This window comes from Ursus arctos, unplaced genomic scaffold (genome assembly GCF_023065955.2).
Source record: "Ursus arctos isolate Adak ecotype North America unplaced genomic scaffold, UrsArc2.0 scaffold_3, whole genome shotgun sequence".
Lineage (NCBI taxonomy): Eukaryota > Metazoa > Chordata > Mammalia > Carnivora > Ursidae > Ursus > Ursus arctos.
Genome location: NW_026622985.1, coordinates 81,273,343 through 81,293,393, shown reverse-complemented (window position 1 = coordinate 81,293,393; position 20,051 = coordinate 81,273,343). Strand labels below are relative to the sequence as shown.

The window sequence follows — 20,051 nt, the reverse complement described above, 5'->3', positions numbered from 1 at the left end:
AGATCCACAGAGTTGGCACCTAAAAGCCGTGCTCTTGGCTACTTACTATGTTGGACTGCCCCTCTTTTAAATAAGTTTCACCCAATTTCTTCAGCTTTAAGAGTTAAAAAAAATGTAGGGTCATTTTTCAGGGTGGCCACTTTGATCCCAGCTACAAAAATGGCACTCTGGGCAGTCGCCCCCTAGCAAAGGGCTTTGTCTGTACTGACTTAGTTTCACCATTGAACCTGGCCTCAGACCTCACAGTGTATTGCCCACCTCCCAAGTGTCCATTCTGTGCCTGTTGAATATGATGTCTACTTGATTTAAGGGATTTGCCCGAAGCCACCCAGTGAGTCAGTAGTGGGCCACGGACTAGAATCTGGGTCTCCTGCCTTTCAAGCATCACATTTGTTTGGTATTAATAAACCATATTTCTCCAGGGGATCTGGCAGAAATTTGAAAGTGCTTAATTTTACTGCAGTAAATACTAAGAATCCTTTTTAAAGCAAGGAAGCCAAGCCCTAGCCAGGGAAAACACGATTTGCTCTGGGGGCCTTTGACAAACCCACATTGGCACTAGGATTAATTATAGATCGTTGGCTTCGAGTCCATCTCCCACTGGGGCTTGCTGAAGGGGTTAAGACCAGGAAATACTCTTACACACGAAGCTGGAACGCACGATGTCCTACCCACAGAGTGAGCAAGTCATAGCTGATTGCCATCAGGAGGGCGTGATGGCGAAGGTTACATTCCTAGGACACGGGTGATAACAGGTCAGGGCCCAGGTGAATTAGCCCAGCTGTCAGGAGGGAGACCTCTCTGCCTTTCTTGCTGCGTGACGGGGGCCGTGCAGGTAGCTCCCTGGGTTTGTGAGGGGGCCGTATTTTCTAAAGCCATGTCAGTCAAGGAAAAGATGTAGGCATCCAGGAGAAGGAAGACAGGTGTCTGAATTATAAACGACTTGAGTGCAGAAAGTACAGGGAGTGATTTATTACTTTTGTCACCAGAAGAATGCTAGACGTACTGTGGACCCTCAGCTAGTAACATATGTTGATAAGCTGATGGGGAAGCAACTGAGGGAAAGGTTCAGCACGATGAGAGGCTGGTCTGACCACATGCGGGTCAGAGCTGGGTTTGGATGTATTTTTCACAAGGAAGATGATCACAGGAGACCCACAATACTGAGATGCAAAAGGCACGTGTTAGTTCGGTTAATTCTCACGATTCCCAGGGCGGCCACTGAGGATGCAAGTTTATGTTTGTCTTCTGCCTCAACAGGAGGGCTTTACGCAGGTGTGACAGAAACAGGGCAGATGGGGGCTGCTCTCAGGTCAGCAGATTAAATTTCCTGCCGTAACTGTTCCTGGACAAGATGCTTCGAAACCATACTGGTCTCTTTAGACCTTTGTTCCCTCAGAAAAAGTCAGTGTTCACACTTTGTCTGTGGGGCACGGGATTCTGCCACTTCTGCAGCCCGTGTCCCTTGCAGAGACTGAGCAGGGAGGCCCGCGGGGAGTCGTGCGCAGCCTTTAAAAGCTGGGGCTGTGTGAGCTTGGGCAAGTCCTTATCTGTCCTGTGTGGATGACAGTGCCCGTTGTGGGATACATTGTCTGAGGAACACCTCGGGCGCTCCCTCCCCAAGCCAGGCGATCGGGGCTCATGAGAATCCTGTCAGTGACACACCTGCCTTCCTGGCTGTCGGGTCTGAGGTTGCCCTGACCCCATGACCCTGCTTATTACTGGCACATGGTTTCTTCATGGACTGGTGTCCTTTTACCAGAAACTACATTGTTACGTGAGTGGTAAAAATGAGAAGGGTTTTTTGAGAACTAGTTCTTCCTTGTACATAAACATGTCCAAAGTTAAAAGTGAGGCTTCGTGTTTCCAAGATACGTTGAATGAATAAAAAAGAAAGAAATGCTGGACCTTTAGCACAATCCTTAAACCATCCACTTAGAGAAAGGGCCCTGCGTTTGTAAACAGGTAATTGAAAAGGTCAGTAAGCGGAAGTACGTGCTTCAGTGGCTGTTGCATAGACCCAACACAAAAGATCTAGAAGCGAATTATTCCTCACTTTCATGCCTCTGTGTCAAAAGTAATAATTTAATTTAATGTTAAAAGATGACTTGAGGTGGGGCGCCTGGGTGGCTCAGCCGTTAAGCGTCTGCCTGCAGCTCAGATCATGGTCTCAGGGTCCTGGGATCGAGCCCCGAGTCGGGCTCCCTGCTCGCAGGGAGCTTGCTTCTCCCTCTCCTCCCTGCTTGTGCTCTCTCTCACTCTTTCAAATAAATAAATAAAACCTTAAAAAAAAAAAAAAAAGATGACTTGAGGTAATGAGACTTGATGAGGGTATAGTTACAAAGAATTTTAAATTCTGTGAATGTAACATCTGATGAAACCGTGGAAGGCCTCCGTCTGTTTACCAAAACCAGCATAGCTGCTGCTGGCACGTCGTCTTCCCTCGCTTTTCCTGCTGCTTCTCTCTTCTTCCTTTCCTCCCCCCTCCTCCCCTCCCTCCCTCCATGCGTCCGCAGTGTTGATACAAGGCTAACACGGACATTAATCCTGCCTTCATGGAATGTACAGCTAGCGGAAGGAGCAGGGAGCTTGTGGAAGCATACAAAGGCAGCTGCAGGGTATGATGCGCCCTGACGGGAAAGAACACATCCAGTGAAGAATCTGGATTAACACCTGCCTATAACGCTCCGCGTACATGCTCAGAAACTAAGGACGACAGAGCTGTTCCGTTGTTGCCTTTTAGAGGGTAGATTTGTGAGCATAAAGACCTTGGTTTTATAAAGTATCTAGTACAGAATCCCTCTTGGACACTAGTATTAGGAGTTTGTTTTCACATAGGTGGAGCACAGCTAGGTAGGTAGATACACTGATGCATAGATACGTAGAGTACGTAGGGACATCACTACTTATGTAGAAAGTTTTTTCTAACGAGCGCAAGTGACAGTCTGTGAAAACGAATTTCTCACATGTGCATTACAGGATCGGGTGACGACTGTTGGTGGAGTTAGGATAGACTGGAGGAGAAAAATCTTTGTGAATTTTAATTTTGCAGATACAGTTAGAGCTAGGATACGCATATTCTCTGTCACTTTTCAAAGGGGGATTGGAAAAGGGAGAGGTCATTTCTAGCTGTCGGTTCGAAGGAAAATTTGGAGAGACGTCCCATCAGTGTCCTTGGACTGAAAACAGGGCAGGTCTGCAGTTCGTTGCAAGACTCAGTGGGCAAGAGAGTGTGGACATGAGGAAGCCGCCAGCCCTGAAGGTGGCCGGCCACCCTGGAAGGCAGGTCGGTGGGGGGAGCTCAGCGTTCACCTCTTAACGTAGGTGCTTCTGCGCCTGTACTGGGGGCTGCGTGTCCAGTTTCCTCTCCCTCGAAAAGGCGGCTGTGGACTCAGGTTCTCCCCAGTCCTGAACATCCGCTAAAACAAGCGAAAGCAGGGCCTTCAGCTCAGGTCATGTGTCTGGTGTCTGTAAATTCTCAGGCTCTGTCTTTGAGGCCCCTGGGAACAAATGTTGTCTCTTGTTCTTTGGCCTCCCGACTAAGCGCAGCCAGGGTTTTTAAACCCACTAATTCTTAAAGATTTCCTAACAGAGGAGCACATTAGAGCAGAAACCTATTAAAGCTGAAAATTATCTTCAAAATTACTCTTTCTCATTAGGAGTGGAACACGAGATCATTGAAAGTTTATTCACGTTTGTGATTGATCCTGCATTTAAATAATTTAAAGATGAATACCTCATTTTAATAATAGTTCACTTCACTGTCCTTATCACCACCATCGTTTCCATGAGGTTCTAGGTCCTTTGTGAGCAAATTAAATACGGTGCTTTCTTTATGACATGCATTAAATCTAGATCCCGATGATATTTGGCACCTCCTAAATACCCAGATGGGCACAGCGCTTGCCTTGAAGTGAAGACGTGCATAGGGTTTTAATCACGTCATGTTTTATTTTTTCCTCTTTTAAATATTGCCTTTTCAATAGTTGCTCCTTAATGAATGACTGACTGTTTACTGTGGTTTATAACCAGGAATTTGAACATTAGAAAATTCTAATCAAGATACGGATGGCAAAAAATTATTTTTCCCTCTCATTCTCTCGTCCTTTACGTTAGACAGAAATAAATAGTCTTCCTTAAGTTTGAGAAATCTCTTCATTCTCTTCCTGAAAACTTAAGTTTAATAAATCAGAGGAGATTTAATTACGGTTCTTTAATCATAAAGAGCTCTTACAAAATAAAAACACAGGTAGGGCTAGAGTAAGTTTCATCTCTTGGTATAACCAGCATTTGGAAAAAAATACATAGGTAAAAAGTAATGTTTGCTGCATCTTCTCCGTTATTTAATCACTGAACATACTGGGAGTTTTTTAACTGGCAGTGAGAGACAGAGTTTGTTATCTACCCAGGTAAGATCACTTGAGTCCCAACACCAGCTTCCAGAACAGGCCTGAGACACCTGTAGAGGGTGAGGGTTGCTCAGGAGAGCCCGGAGGCAGAATGGTGGTGGTATTGTTGTAGGGATCTCAAATGAGAGTTGGAGATCAGAATTTTACCCTCTTTTACCTTTGAAAGTAAGTAAGTCTTTGTAGCAGATTATTCTCTTGAAACAGGATTGACCCAGTGGCCACATTAGGAGTGCGGCTCATCTTAATTAAGAAACGAAAAAGCTGACAAAAGGGGCTAGGTAGCTCTGAAATGTTGTTCCTTCTGCTGAACTGCTTTTCCAGATATGAGCACAGAAGTCATGGGAGCAGGTGTTCCCATTGCTCTCCGCATGCTGTGCTCCACCATGCATCATGCACACACACACACACACACACACACACACACCCTCAGAACCAACCCCTCAGCCCTTGGTTTTCCAGCTTCATCTGTCCCGAAGGACCCCAAGCACTGTGGATTTAGGCTAGGACTTGGGCTTGGTGAGAGCTGTTGGTGCTGCCAAGGCAGAGGACTGACCGTAGGCAAGGCTGTGGCAGCAGAAGACTGTTCTGTGTTCATGAAAGCAGTGGAGTGATGCTCTCAGATCCTGTCTGCACATTGCCTGGTACGTCTGTAGTTAGCATTGCATTTATACTGGAAATAAATGATCCTGACACTCACGTAGCTAAATATAATTTATAATTTTGATGTGAGGTTGAAACATGAAAGATCATGCTTTTCAAAGTGCTCCAAGGACTAACAGAGACAACTCATTTTAAATAACGGTGAGTTGAACTGCCAGCATTTGAACAGCATTCACCATTTGTCCAAACACCTGCAGTTGGGTACTAATGCGCGTGTTTAATTGCTTGAACTTAAATTATAAAATCCCCAAAAGGGTATTTTTATCCCAGAACACAGGACAAGTCTCTTGCAAGGACTGTCTGCCTACTCTCACAAGCTCCTTGAATTTCCCAGGACTTAACACGCCTCTTAGAAGAGCTCTGTTTTGATATTCAGGGAAAGCGCAGATGTCCGCACCATCAGCAGAATCACTGCAGACATCCCCTGGGAAGTCTACTCTGTCCGAAACACGTGGAATTTTCTTGAAGGTGATGATTAGCGTGGCCAAAGGTCTGTTTCCTCAGCCCAGAGGCTGCCTTTACTTTTAAGCATCAGCCCTTCACCTCTGCTTGTGCCGACTCTCTGCGGCCAGAGAAGAAACCAGAATGAGATTAAAGCAGCCCTACAACTGAGCCGAGCGCTCTTGGCCTGCGCCTTGTTATCTGTCCCTCCAGTGGTTCCTTGCTGTTGTGACGTCAAGGCCGCCATTCAAAGCAGAGAAAAAGGAAACCGTGGCCTCTCTTCGCATCAGTAGCCCGGACAAGCTGTTGTTTCTCAGGCATCCAAAACGCTCTCTGTCTGGCAGGGCTGTGCATTCCATGCCTGGGTGACCTGGTTAAATGGAGGAAACCAAATGCTCTCTGCTGGATGCTCTCCAAAACAAGCATTGCGCCCTGAGCTTCTGAAGCACGGGCCTCACTGCTTCCAAGGACTGAATGCAGGTGCGGCATTGCTCCACGCCGCCTGCTTGTGTCTTCAGCTTCTGCTTTGTCTTAAGAGAGAGAATGTCCTCATCAGTGGCCTGCGGTGATACACCCTGCAACAACGCCATCGTGCCGCCTTTGGGGTCAGTGCTAGAAAATCCCTTTTGGAAAGCCAGTCCTGTGTTAAGCATCTTTCGGAATCCTAAGAGTTCAGAACTAGTGAATTGCCCCCTCTTCTTTCCCATCCCACTTCTGCTCACTCCATTCCCGAGTTTCAGATTGCTGAAATCTCGAAAGGCTGTTGTGTATACTTACATCTGAATTTTGCACTGTGCGTTATTGAGTTTCTAGATGGGCCTGGCCTATAGGAAAAAGAGTCTCTACCGTGCTGTGTAGATCACAGGCTCGTGGTTTTTCTTAATGAAGAGTAACACCTTTTGCTTTTCAGAGGGAAGGAGCTATAAAGAGAACTGCAGTCTCTTTAGGAACAGGCCGAGATCCCTACAGCAGACAACAATTTTGCAAGGTGAAAAGCTCACCAACAGTGTTCTGATTGCTTACGGTCAGAGTTTACCAATTTGAGACTCAGTCTTCGGAGGGCATGCTTTCTTGGGTCTCTTTCTGGCATGGGAGACATTATTTTATTAGATTCTTGGAAGGGGACATTATAGTCACTAGAAAAAGCACAATAATCACACTTTGTTTCCAGAGTCGTCTTGGTTAAGTCATATGCATTTGAAGTTTTATAGTATAAATCCCATTAAGTCATTCTCAAAATAGCCCTTTTCTGAACCTTTGATTGAAGGATATTTGCAGGAACCAAAACCATTTAGTTGTATTTTTTTCCTCATCGTAAGTGTACTCTTTAATCCCCATCCCCTATTTCCTCCCTCCCCCCACCCACCTCCCCTCTGGTGACCATCAGTTTGTTCTCCATAGTTAAAAGTCTGTTTCTTGCTTTGTCTCTTTATCTCTTTTTCCTTTGCTCTTTTGTTTTGTTTCTTAAATTCCACATATGAGTGAGATCATATGGTATTTGTCTTTCTCTGACTGACTTATTTCACTTAGCATAATACTCTCTAGATCTGTCCGTGTTGTTGCAGATGGCAAGATTTCATTCTTTTTATGGCTGAATAATATTCCATTGTGTGTATATACACACACACACATATACATACACACACACATATATATGCCACCTCTTCTTTATCCACGCTTGGGCTGCTTCCATAATTTGGCTCTTACAAATAATGCTGCAATAAACATAGGTGTGTGTATCCCTTTGAATTAGTGTTTTTGTATTTTTTGGCTAAATGCCCAGTAGTGTGATTACCGGGTCATAGGGTGGTTCTATTTTTAATATTTTGAGGAACCTCCATATGGTTTTCCATGGTGGCTGCACCAGTTTGCATTTCCACCAACGGGGCACATGGGTTACTTTTTCTCTACATCCTTGCCAACACTTGCTGTTTCTTGTGCAAAACCATTTAGTTCTATATATGAGTATATATGCACATTTTATGTTGGGAAGGATCTTGATACAGTGGGCCTTTTCAAAGTGAAGTCTTATAAGACAAAATTCTTCCAGATTATATAAACTCTTGTCTTCTGGGGGGGAAAAAAAGTAGAGATCATCAGGAAACTGGAGAGAGATGGAATGGTTGTAGTGAGTCTTGTAAAGTTGGGATTTGCACAAGTTCGCTGGACTGCAGTCTGGTTTTGCTAGACAGTCAGACTTGCCACATTTGTGCCCCCATAGATACAGTGGTGGAGCTGATGAGCACGGCTTCCTCGTGGGCGCTTTGGACCAGGTGAGCCTGAGAATCGCCAAGTGAGAGGAAAACTAGGACATTACTTTTCGTTTATGGACCGGAAAACTAGTCGGGTGTTTTTTTTTGTCGACAACCATTTGCCTATCAGTAATTCTTTCATTCTTCCTTTTACTGCCATTTCAGAAGGTCTTTATTATCTGAAGATAACTGGTACCAGAAAACTAAGAGCATCAACTTCAGATGAATCAAACATTTAAAACAAACAGTAAAAAATTTTTAAGAGATTTTATTAGGACTAAGTCTTGAAAAGTTAAGAAGTTGAATCTAAGTTTGGTTTACATTATAGAACAGAAATTTGGGATATGACTCATCGGTATGTTATTTCTTAGAACAAAGATTGGATGGCGAGTTCTGTGGCAGAATCAGAATGATTTTGGTGAGAGCATTCACATTTTCCCCAAGGGCTTCTCGTAGTCTTTGGATATAGAGACCATTCTCTTGACGAGACTACCGCTCATGAGATCGTCTCTGTTCACTTTGACTTCCTCTGTTGTTAACTGTTGAGCAAGTTAGCTGTCACAAGTGAACTACGCTGCATTTGCACATATATTCTGTGGTACTTAGCAGCCTAAAAAGGGAGCAAGGTGGATGCTGGTGTTGAGGACGAAGCATTAGGTGATCACTTTATTTGTCAGTGTTTTTATATTATGATGACCTGTGCTTCCGTGTACAGCCCGGTCACTCCAGGGACTCAGAGAAATTAATTAGGGGAGACACCCCCTCATATGATGTTATAGTTAAAGCGCTCAGCGGGTGCCAGGAGGGCACAGTCGCTTAAGCATCTGACTCTTGGTTTGAGCTCGGGTCATCATCTCAGGGTCATGGGGTGGAAGCCTGTAGTCAAATCAGGCTCCGCACTCAGCAGGCAGTCTGCTTGAGATTCTCTTTCTCCCTCTGCCCCTCCCGCCCTGCACTCTCTCAGATACATATATAAATAAATGTTAAAAAATAAAGCACCCAGTATGGCTTAGTAGGCTTGATAATCAACCCAGTGTAGGTTTGTGTGTACTTTCCTGGCACGTAACGAGGTTATGTAACCTTGGGTAAGTTATTCATAGAACCTCAGGTTCTTGATGTAAAATGTAGAGTAATAAAACCAACCTTTCAGAATGGCCATGGGACTTAGAACCCGTGTGTATAAAAATATATGAAAATCCTGGATAATACTTTGTGCGTGCAACTCAAGAAATGACCCCTGTTAAGGTTCCTGTTGCTTTGTGTGGTGCCTTCCAGTTTGTAGAAGACTTTCGCGTTTAATTCAGGCTGAAGAACTTAAATTTTAGCAAAATCACTAAAGATTTTTAAGGTGTGCAGTGATCCGAGGAAGCTAAATTTCAGAAGATCATATTTGGTGACTCTGTACTTGATGGATTATACCCTATGATTTATTTTCTTCATGCTGTAGATGGGAACACTGCGGTCTAAGGAAATTACACAATTTTCTCAGGATCACATGGCTTGTATCTGGCAGACCTGAACCCAGAGCCCCATCTTCTCACTCTTTACTGTGTTTTTCCATCCTGTAGTTGCTCATTGGCAAGGGAACCCATTACAGAGGCCATCATGCTTGTCCAGGAACAAAGTGATAAAGGTCACCATGTTTATTGGTAGTGGGAGAGGGAGGGGGAAGACTTTGAAAATGGGTGCTGCTTATTCTTGGCTCCATGAAGAAGGGAGTCAAACTGAACTTGCAAACCTGGCTGGATGGCTATACAATTAAAGTAAAATAAGTAGAATGTGTTGGTTTTGTTGTTTCCTGGTGAGTTTAAAGGAATTGCCCTGTCCGGGTGGAAATACGTAGGATTCAAAGTAGGAGAAAATGCCAACGCTGAAGAAATAAATTTGAGACTTTTAAATTCCAAGGAAGGTGCATTGAAACCGTTGTACTACGTATAAGTTATATGCACCTGTTCTTCGTGACATAGTCCCAGTTCAAGACCAGGCCACACTGTTGCATTGTAAATCAGCGACCCTCGTACCTTCATCAGCAGGAAGAGTTGTCCCCATAGATTCTTCTGCATTTGTGTGTTTGTTTTGTTGTATGGATCCTGCTGTGGCACTGAGAGACAGACTTTGCCGGGCCCTGTTTTGTAAACAAATCTGTTCGTGCACACTTTTCTTCTATCATTGTGTGTATGCAACTGGCTCTGCTTTTCCCTCCAACGACACGGAAGCCTAGGAATTTAGAAGCTTGTTTTCTTTTAGAAGTATGAAGGCATCAAAGAAAAATGTGCACGTGCATTTAAAGTGTGCACATCTACCCTGTGTAAGGTTTTGAATCTTCCTGATTTGAGCTCCAGGCCAGGAACTCTGCAAGGACATTGCAGCCCAGTACCCACACAGCACCTCTGAGAGACATCCTTAGTTGCCACAAAACTATTGATTAAGCTCAGTAAATAAAGAAGGCTCTCTTTACGCTTAAAGTTCATTCTGTGGGCCATAAATGGGATTAGTCACCCAAGACGATAATATATAATACTGGTTTATAGAAAGGATGATTCGTCCCTTGCTTAGATTGGAATATGAACTTAAATAGTATATATTCATACGGTCACTTCCTACCTGTAGTTTTTTGGCATGTTTTATTTAATATTCCAGCAAAGGTCAAGTTTTTATGACAGGAAGTATGTGAATGGTTATGATAGGAGCAAATAACATTTGACTTTATGATTATAGTACAGGAAGTAGCTTTTCACGCCAAGTAAGTCTTTGGGGGGAAAAATGCTGGCTTATAAATCTAACGTACGTAGATTTCCCAGAGTCTTTGCTGTCCGAAATGGAAATCACACCAGAATGTGGTCTTATTTCTTTCTCTTCTTAACTTCTCTTGTCAACAGATGTCTTTGTTTTAGGAATAGGCATTTTCAGTATTTCGGTGTGACCCAACATGCTGTGGAACCATTCAGAAAGTTCTGAGTAAATGTAATAGGGCCAGACTTCATAGAGTATATAGCATGAAAAGCCTTGAAGACCCTGAATAGGAAATTTCTGTTTCCTTGAAGAGTAAATGACTAAATCATCATTTACCACCGAAGCAGAGGGGTCCCCCAGCTTCTCCTACTCTTGTGGCCACGTTTCAGTGAGCGTGTAGGAAAGACAATTTGTTTAACATCAAAGAGTCTGCATATGAGCTAGTTTAAAGAAGGAGAACAATTGGGTAGAACTTCAGTTATGTTCCTCATAGGCAGACCTTCAGTGGAGGCTTTGTTTTTCCCTGACTTAAATTAATAATAATAATAATAATAATAATAGAAAGAAAATATTTTTTCCCTCATCTTTCTCTTTTCTTCCTAAAGCCTGAGGAGTTTGCAGTAAGAAGAAAGTTTGTAACTGACGCTTGTTTTGAGAATCAGTATCACACACTCACGCATCTCATGAATGAGTGGAGGCCAAGCCGTCAGATGAAAATGCCCGAGAAGTGTCTCATAGTTGCACGTGCACCGCCAGCCCCCGTGGGCTGGACACAGCACCGCTCTGGGAGTTAACTGGATGGAGATTCAAGCTTTAACCATGTGACCATGAGCCTCCCTTAACTGCACGGATTGAAAACATGGTTCCTAAATACTTTCTACCCCTAAGCTGAGTATCGCAGGTTTTGCAAAGTAGTTTGCAGATATACGAAGCTGTTCTCAAAGAACACACAAACGTGTTAGCGTTACCGGGGCTTAGTTATCATTAATTTCCTTTAAATTCTGCAGAGAAAATATTTGCATGTGGCGTGATGAAAAGTCTGCCTCGAGGTATAGCTTACTGGGTAGTTTTCTGAGTGCTATGTTCCTCCCCACTGGCAGTGATCGGCACACGTGCCGACGGAAGGCTCCGGAGCAGAGTGGCCAGCATCAGGTTCCCTGGTTTTGAATCCTGGCCTCACTGCCTACTGATTGCATGACCCTGGTCAAGTCCTTAAACTCCCCAGGGCTCAGTTTCCTTGTCTGTAGGCTGGGGATAGTAATGGAATTTGGGGTCTCGGTGAAAATTCAGTGAGTAGGTTTGTGTCCAGCTCCTGGTAGTGTCTGAGCCAGCCCGGCCTGTCATTTTGCTCTTACCACTGATGATTAAACTGCTTAAAAGAGGTTGGGTGATCTGGGCCAGAGCAAAGCGTAGCCAAAGGAAGAGCCGGAACTCAAACATGGGCCCTCTGACTACCTGCAGTTTGGTGCTCGTCCCACGTGAGGCCACGCCCCCCCTTTCTATAAAAGTGCCACTAGAGAGTGCACTCCTTTGCATTGCTTAAAAGAAAACTTTGAGTCAAGTTGAACATAAAGAACGTTTGTCCCAGAGTTTTATCTTGTCTGGGGAGAACAGGAGTGGGGGTGGGGGATGGCGGGCCCAGAGGTCTGGAGAGGGAACACGGGACAGCAGCCTGCAGCAAGACCTGGAGAGTCTCTGTAATTCAGTCACGTTCAAAATACCCAACCTGAGAGGTCACCCTCTCAGGCCCCACAATGCACAGGCTGTCCTAACGGGCAGCAGCTTCTTGGCGGTGGCCACATCTGTTGGGTTCGTGTTCTATGTGTTGCCCCCCACCCAAGCATGTGTTTCATGATCTTCATTCTGCATTGCTCTGCTTTTCCTTTCTCTTCTTAAAATGTCTGCATTGGCCACACAGGCCTTAAGAGAGGAACTTGCCTATAAAGCACGGTCTGAAACAGGAACAAAGAGCACAGAAGCTTTGAGACCTGCGGGCATGTGTGTGACCATGACCCAGTGGGAGAGAGAAGCCGACTTTTTAGTAAGTGAGGAAATTAGATATACTAATACTTGAGTAGTTGTCAGGCCTCTGATCATTGCTTTCCTTTCGCCAAGCTCAGAGCAACAGGATTTTTTGAAACTCTGGATACTTAAAATTGCTCTCCCTGTAATAGATAGGTTCCTGTTCTTTTGACATTTTATAGAATGTTCCTTTAGCCATTGAGGGGGTTCATAAGGTCTGGGAGTGAGGGCAGAAGGACGACTGTTGTGTGGTGTTGTTGGTGTGAATTAAATTCTTAACACCAATTATCGATGCCGTTTTGACTCATTCTCAATTTGAAGATTATGTGCCTCTCATGCGAGTGGTTCCCATACTGTTCTTTTTAAAATACCGGTTTGGCGAAGATAATAAAAACATATCACATTGGTGAAAGTTTCCTTCCATAGCATTAAATATAGATGGCTTTATTAAAAATTTTCACATGTATTCTTCATGTTTACCTTGAGCATTCAAAGATGAGAAATAGAGGAGTCGGGGTAAAAGTGGCAGAGTGTTACCATGTCAGAAATCAAGGCCAGAAGCACCATGGCACAGCTGTGTGTCTGCATTGATTCATTGGTCTCTAGGCTTCCGCTCGCCCCGAGTGGAACTTATATTTTTCTCCTCCGACCTTCAGGAGCTCCCCCTCCCACCCTTTCCACCCAAGACAGAAGCACATTAGCAGCCTGGAAATAAAGGATGGGTTTTTTGTTTTTGTTTTTGTTTTTTTTAGGCTCCTCTTTCAGTAAAATGTTTACTAGTCCCCTCAGAAAATGAGCTCTGTCACCACTGATACTCTCTAAGGTGGGATAAAAGCAATCCTTCTCAATCTGTCCAGTTGTTAAGAAATTCTACTCTTCTCTGACATAAATGATCAGGTTTGGCCGACACCAAAGAAATACAAAAAGTCCTATTTTAGCCCTCCGTGGCCCGTTTTCAAAGGGTGCTCTGGTGTGAAAGCCACATGGCCACCCTGTGAATGTGACCGAGTCCTATAAATAACTGTTTTGCTGCCCCCATCACACACAAATCTGAAAAACTTCTTTCTTCTCGCAGACCCTGGGATTGGCACTCAGAGCCTGTCCTTCAGCGTCTCAGCGCCCAGAGGGAGAGACGATTTCCGTATTTGAAATTTGGGAACAAGTGAAAAGAACTCTCTCTTTCCTTGAAGGGTTAATGCTCTAACCAGCTTCGGATTGGTTCACTTGAATCCTAAAATTACTTTTCTGGTCACGCGCACTGAAGGTCTAAGCATTTGTGAAATGTCTTTTTTTTCTTCTTTCTCCTGATGCTGTTCTCTTGGCTGTCTTAATTACACGGGGGTTGAGAAACCAAATTAAAATTAGGCGTGGCTGGTAAACAGTGATCACGTTGCATGCTTTTAGTTTTGCTTGTTGGAGTTACTTCTCCCTGTGTTGCTTGCCTCCCCACTTTTTTTTTTTTTTCCAAAGGAAATATCATAAGCTCTTTTAGAAATACTCACAGGAAGTGAGTATCCATATGCTGGTTACTCGCCAGCGACTGAGCGTTGACAGGTGGAGAATACGGCTGCAGCCCTCCCAGATTTATTTGCACATTTCCACCAGAGCAGAGGATTAATTCAGGGTGTATAGACCAAAGGGGTTTTTGTATCGCGAGGGAGTTAGAAGAGGAAATTGGTCATTGCGCGTCATCTTGAGGGACGGTGATTCAGGGAGCCGTGATGGGGTCAGCAAGGCACGTGGCTGCTGTGTCTGAGGATTCTGTGCTCACTGCTCCGAGGGCAGGCTGCCTTCTAAAAATGAATGCTCCCTCCACCGCCAGCAACGATTCTTTCGCAGTGAATCACTTCCAGAAATGAATAGCCACAGTTTTTTTGGAATGAACGTTGTGAAATCCCTCGCTTATAATGGCAGGTTTTCAGTTGGTGGTTTTATCAGAATTTCTCAAGATCAAAACGAAACCTCCTCTTTAAAAGGAAAGAAAGTACTCTCGATACAGAAAGCAAAAGTATTTCCAGTCTCCTAATGAAGAACTGTCACAGAAGATCTCTGTACCTGTATTTAGAGACACATGTCCGTGTATTTTCCTGAATGTGTGAGTTCTCAGAATTATGGATTCATTGCTGGTAGCTGGTGCTTTCCAGGGCAGAAGGTCGCTAACTACAAGAAATGTTCTCTCCGGTGAGTAGGTGGTAGATTCCGATGATTATTGCTAAACCAGTGTTCATGCTCTTGAGCTGTGGATTCAAAAGACTGCTAGCAAGCTCCTGAATACTTCTGCTTTATATGATTTCATGGATGGCACCACGGGACTCACAGCAGCCTGTGAAGGGTTTTTCAGAATGTGGATTGATTGAATAATCATTGCATTTTTTGGGTATAGCAGTCCTTTGGAGGAGGAAGGACGTTTTACAGAGGGAATCGGTTTGCGAGGGGCTTTTCCAGGTACAGTTACTGCTCTTCTATATTTAACGTATCACTCTGTCATCTTACGAAAGAGAAGTAAATGACTACACGGTCTCAACAGAGAAAAAGTTGTGCCAACTCTTTTTAAATGAAGAGACTTCACCCATATCTTCCTCCTAACTGGATTTTTGTCCTAAATATTCACAAGGAGAAATTATCCCATGAAAAAGACTAACCTCCCGGCGGTACCTATGACATGTCTCACGTGGTGGGCTCTCTGTGGCTTCCTGGCCACGCTTTTATCCAGGGGGCGCAGGGAAGGAGTACGCTCACTGGAAACAGTGAGCGCAGTTGAAGGAATTGTTCTCTCTCCCAAGTGGAGAAGTTTGACCTACTGACTCATTTCATAGGAATTGGGAAAACAACCTAGTGTGGTTTTCATTGTTAGTCCTGGAAGATTCCAAAATCTGCGTGTCTGCAAATAAGATGAGCTGGAGAAAGGTAGTGTTGCCACTCGCTGTCTCTGCTTGCCTGTTCTCCTAATGGAATTCAATCCCTTCCTTCCAGGACAAGTCCAGCCTGTGCTTCAGGATCCTCTGTGTTCTGCCCAGTGGTGAGTATGGATGACAGTAGTTTCTGATTTTCACTGGTTCTTGCTTCTGAATTTCTAAATGGCATTTCGTCGGAGGATAAGCTTTTAAAGAGCATCTTTTCCTGACCCATTTATGCTACATTTCACATTTACCTGTAGAAAATACTTTGGATGTGGTGATAATCATAAAAGATGGCATAACCTATAGATGACAATAGAAGTTGTAAGCTAAGATACATTGATTTTTGCAGCATATTGCCATGAAGGCAGTTTGGATTTTGACATATTTGTATTAAGTGGTTTTTGTGATGTTCTTTAAAACACAAGTATGGAAGATAACAGTGTACATTCTAGCAAAAATAATGCAGTTACTAACGGTGAGAGATGCGTGTTTTTGGGTAGTAACCTTTATGTGCAGAGAAACTTCTGATTCCTGAGGTCTTGGTTTTAAATCAATGTTATCAAATAAGCTAAAGGTATCAAAAGAAGACAAAGAAAGTATATCAAACTTTGCGAGAAGTAGAAACTCATATTTGAAGTGGTTGATACTTGAAGGGTTGAATTATTGCCTCTGTATTATTTTGCATATGCCGGATTTCCCAAATCACACCCTTAAGTCATGTTCTCCATTAATGCAGAAGATGCTTAATATATAATTATTGTAGAATTTCTCTTTCTCTTTGGAAATGTCAGAGTAGAGAGTTGAATCAGTCATTCTGATGTGGCTTATTCAGTTTACTGCTTTATTATGTCTGAGTGCCTTAGAGCTGGGGTTCTTAACCCTCTTGGGGTGTTGGGCACCTTTGAGATTACGATGGAAGCCGTGAATCCTTTTGCCACATTCACACATAAACATTTGCCTGCATTTTCGGGGACATCTGCAGCTCAGTAAGGCTCATCTGTGGCCCCCAGGTTAAGGACACCAGCCCAGAGCCAGAGCTTACGTGATCCTGCCATTCTTGAAGTTCCCAGTAAACGCTCTGATTTCAAAGAGGAGGCATCCAAGTCAGAAAAAAATCACTCTGTGTTTGCTGGGGGCGGGGGCAGGGGTTGGAGGGGGAGCATGCTTTAAAAAAAAAAAAAAAAAAGGAAAGGTGGAGAATATAGGTGACTAATATTAAATAAATAAAGAGAACGGATAATATTCTCAGAACCTCCAAACGGATACCCCAGGGTTCCCAAACATTTAACCATGAAATGTGTAGAATGCATCATGAACGCTGGTAGAGACTTTAAGACTCACGGTTAACAGTTGGGGCGAGTTTTTCTCATGCACAGTGAAATCTCTTCTCTTTCTTTTTCCTTTTCCATTGTGTATGTTAGCAAATTAGACAGGACTACAAATCATCCGAACTCCAGAAATATAATTGAAAACAATTGTAACCAACTGGAGAATGATTCTCCGTCAGCACAAGCACTCTGGTGGGGGTAGATGGAAGGTGTAGCTTAGTTGAGTGCAGAAAACCGCCATTTAGAAGAACTGTCACCCTTAACGGCCCATCAGGTAAATTCAAGTCAGTACTGTAAGGCTGTTGTGGAAAAAAATAGACATGAATCTTGGGTGTATTAACAGAAGTATGACATAAAAGGGTAAGAAAACAAGACTTGCATTAGTCACACTCATTATTGTGTCCAGCCTGAGTCACATTTGAAAAAAAGATTTGGGGTAATTGTGAAGAGCAGATGCACAAGCAGCAGCAGTTTTGTACACCCTTCCAGCAAAAGATAAAGTGACAGAGTTTCAGTCTGAAAAAGGCTCAGGGATTTCTTGCTAATGGTCTTCAAGTAGTGAGAGTCTGATTTATCTTTCTATCCCTGGTGGGTCACCCACTGCCTCACTTTCAGTAAATTGCAGTGCTTTAAATGACCGTCCTGTGTGGGGACATCGGTAACACTTCTTTGATAGTCTGGGCAGGAGCAAATGGATTCCAGTAAAACCAAAGAGATACGGTCAGGACATAAGGTCTATAATAAATACATGGGTTGACTAATGAATAGGTAAGAAAGACAACCTCAGTTGCCACGATGATCAAGTTAGATGAGTGGCAAGCCGAGGGAAGTGAGGGAATCTTGGGTTGAGATCTTTCCCAAGTGAGAATAGCTAACTATGAGATGGTGGGAACATGTCTTCATTCATTCATTCAACAAACACTGAGGGCCTGTGTTGCTAGGTGCTCCCGTGCTGGGAGAGGAGGCTGAGGTACAAAAACACAGATCACAGTGGACGCTGCAGTTGCATGAAATCAGCTTGCTGTGGGACCTGGGAACTCCTAGCTGCCGTCCGCGAGGCTTCCTGACGAAGGTGATGTCTGATTTGACTCTTGGAGGACAGCCTTCGAGGAGTTAGCCAGACAAGGGGAGGCAAGCATTGTGGTGAGGCGCTGAGCGTCAGAGGCTGTGAGGTCCGGTGGAGGGTGTGGGGGGAACAGTGAGAGAAGGTGAAGCTGGAGGGGAGTCCCTGACCACAGGCCCAAGGCGCCACACCCCGTCTGCCTGAAGGTCTCTGTCCAGGAGGGTGAGGAGGCCAGACCTTGGGAAGGGGGCCGTGGCTGCAGTGAAGAGAATGAGTTGGGGGGAGAGGAGCAGGCCAGGTCAGGCAAGGCAGGGAGACCAGACAGCGAGAGAGCTGCTCCAGCCAGAGCCTTCCAGTGCAGATGAACGACAGGGATGCCCAGGACAGTGGATTCAGAGGGCGTTAGTGAGGTGGGAAAGGGGAGAGGCGAAACAAGGATGGTGGCTGAGGTGATGAAGCGGGATCATTCACCAGGAGACGAAATACGAGAGGGGAAGCAGGTCTGAGGGAAGGTAAGGCAGTGTTTGGACGTGGCAGAATGCCCACCGACAGTGGGGGTGTAGGACCCAGGAGGGTGGCCAGGTGGCTTCTATGGATTTGGATCCAGGGGTGCAGCTCCAAGTCATTATCTTACTGGTGGTCGTGACTTGTGGGAGACCTGTTTCTAAAGCAGTGGCTCACTCTCCCAAATTTTTTATATGGTATTTGTTATTTTTTTCTAACATGTGTAGTAAAACTTCTTTAAAATATGAAATAGTGTAAAGAAGGAATTTGAATTATCTCTGATCCCATCACCCAAAGCTCTCTTAATATTGGTGTGTATTTCCCTTCAGTATTTTCCTGCACACACACGGAGTTTACAGAATTAGCATCATCCTGTGTAGGAACTTTTCTATCCCATTTCTTAAATGAGCTTTTCCTCCAAGTGCTTAAAAATGCTTTAAAAACATTTTTAACAATGCAAAATTGGAGAGTGTTTAGTTAGCTTCCATTTTCTTTTCTTTAGAGAGAGAGTGCAAGAGCACATGCGGGGGTGGGGGCGGCCGGGGAGAGGGAGACAAGCAGACTCCCCACTGAGCAGGGAGCTTGACATGGGGCTCGATCTCATGACCCTGAGATTATGACCCAAGCCCAAATCAGGAGTCAGATGCCTAACCAACTGAGCCACCCAGGAGCCTGGCACTTCCATTTTTTTAAAACCCAGTTTTACATTATAAGAATTATCCTTTTAAATACATAAATCTTGGACATTTTTCATTAAAATGTACTTAAATAATGTAATATTAATATATTAATAAAACATTTGTAATATGTTAATGTAATATAACAACATATTAATATTAAATAATATATTAAAATACTTCCTTGGGATAGATTCCTTGTAGTGAGTTTATTAAGTTGAAGGAATTAAACCTTTTTATTTATTTATTCATTTTTCTCATTCTAAGTAGGCTCCGTGCCCAACATGGGTCTCAAACTCACAGCCCTGAAACTAAGAGTCACATGCGCTACTGACTGAGCCAGGCAGTCACCCCAGAATTAAACTTCTTAAAGGTTCTTGATAACCCTTGCCGAAATGTTTCCTAGAAAGCTTGTACCAAGTTAGCCACATTCTTTTTTTTTTTTTTAAGATTTATTTATTGATTTATTTGACAGAGAGAGACAGCCAGCAAGAGAGGGAACACAAGCAGGGCGAGTGGGAGAGGAAGAAGCAGGCTCCCAGCGGAGGAGCCCCATGTGGGGCTCGATCCCAGGACCCTGGGATCACACCCTGAGCCAAAGGTAGATGCTTAATGACTGAGCCACCCAGGCGCCCCCAAGTTACCCACATTCTAGCAATGAATGAAATGCCCCTCCCACCATATCTTCACCCGTACCGAGTATTATCTTTTAGAGAAAAATGTTACACTATTTTTGGCTCATTTATTCGACAGCTATTTTTTTTTTTAAGTAATGCCATACCCAGTGTGGAGCCCAACGTGGGGCTTGAACTCACAACCCTGAGATCAAGACCGCTCATGAACTGAGATCAAGAGTCAGAGGCTTAACCTCCTGAGCCACCCAGGTGCCCCTTGGCAGCTGTTTAAAGGCTTCCCACTCTGTGCAAGGTACATGGCATTCGGTAGTTGCTTTCAGGAAAGGTTAACTTTTTCATGTCTTTATTAATCCATTGTTTCTTTTTGTAAATTTCTGTTCATGTCCCTTACCAACTTTTCTGTCAAAGCACAGCTGTTCTTATCATT

The 20,051-nt window shown here is 44.0% G+C and overlaps 1 long non-coding RNA gene across 1 annotated transcript in view; it reads left to right on the top strand.

The window, feature by feature from the left end:
- Positions 1-20,051, top strand: part of LOC125281119 (uncharacterized) — a 225,606-nt gene that overhangs the window by 162,203 nt on the left and 43,352 nt on the right. The window contains exon 11 of the long non-coding RNA XR_008956443.1: positions 15,491-15,536. This is a non-coding gene — a long non-coding RNA (uncharacterized LOC125281119). The remainder of the gene's footprint in view (positions 1-15,490; positions 15,537-20,051) is intronic.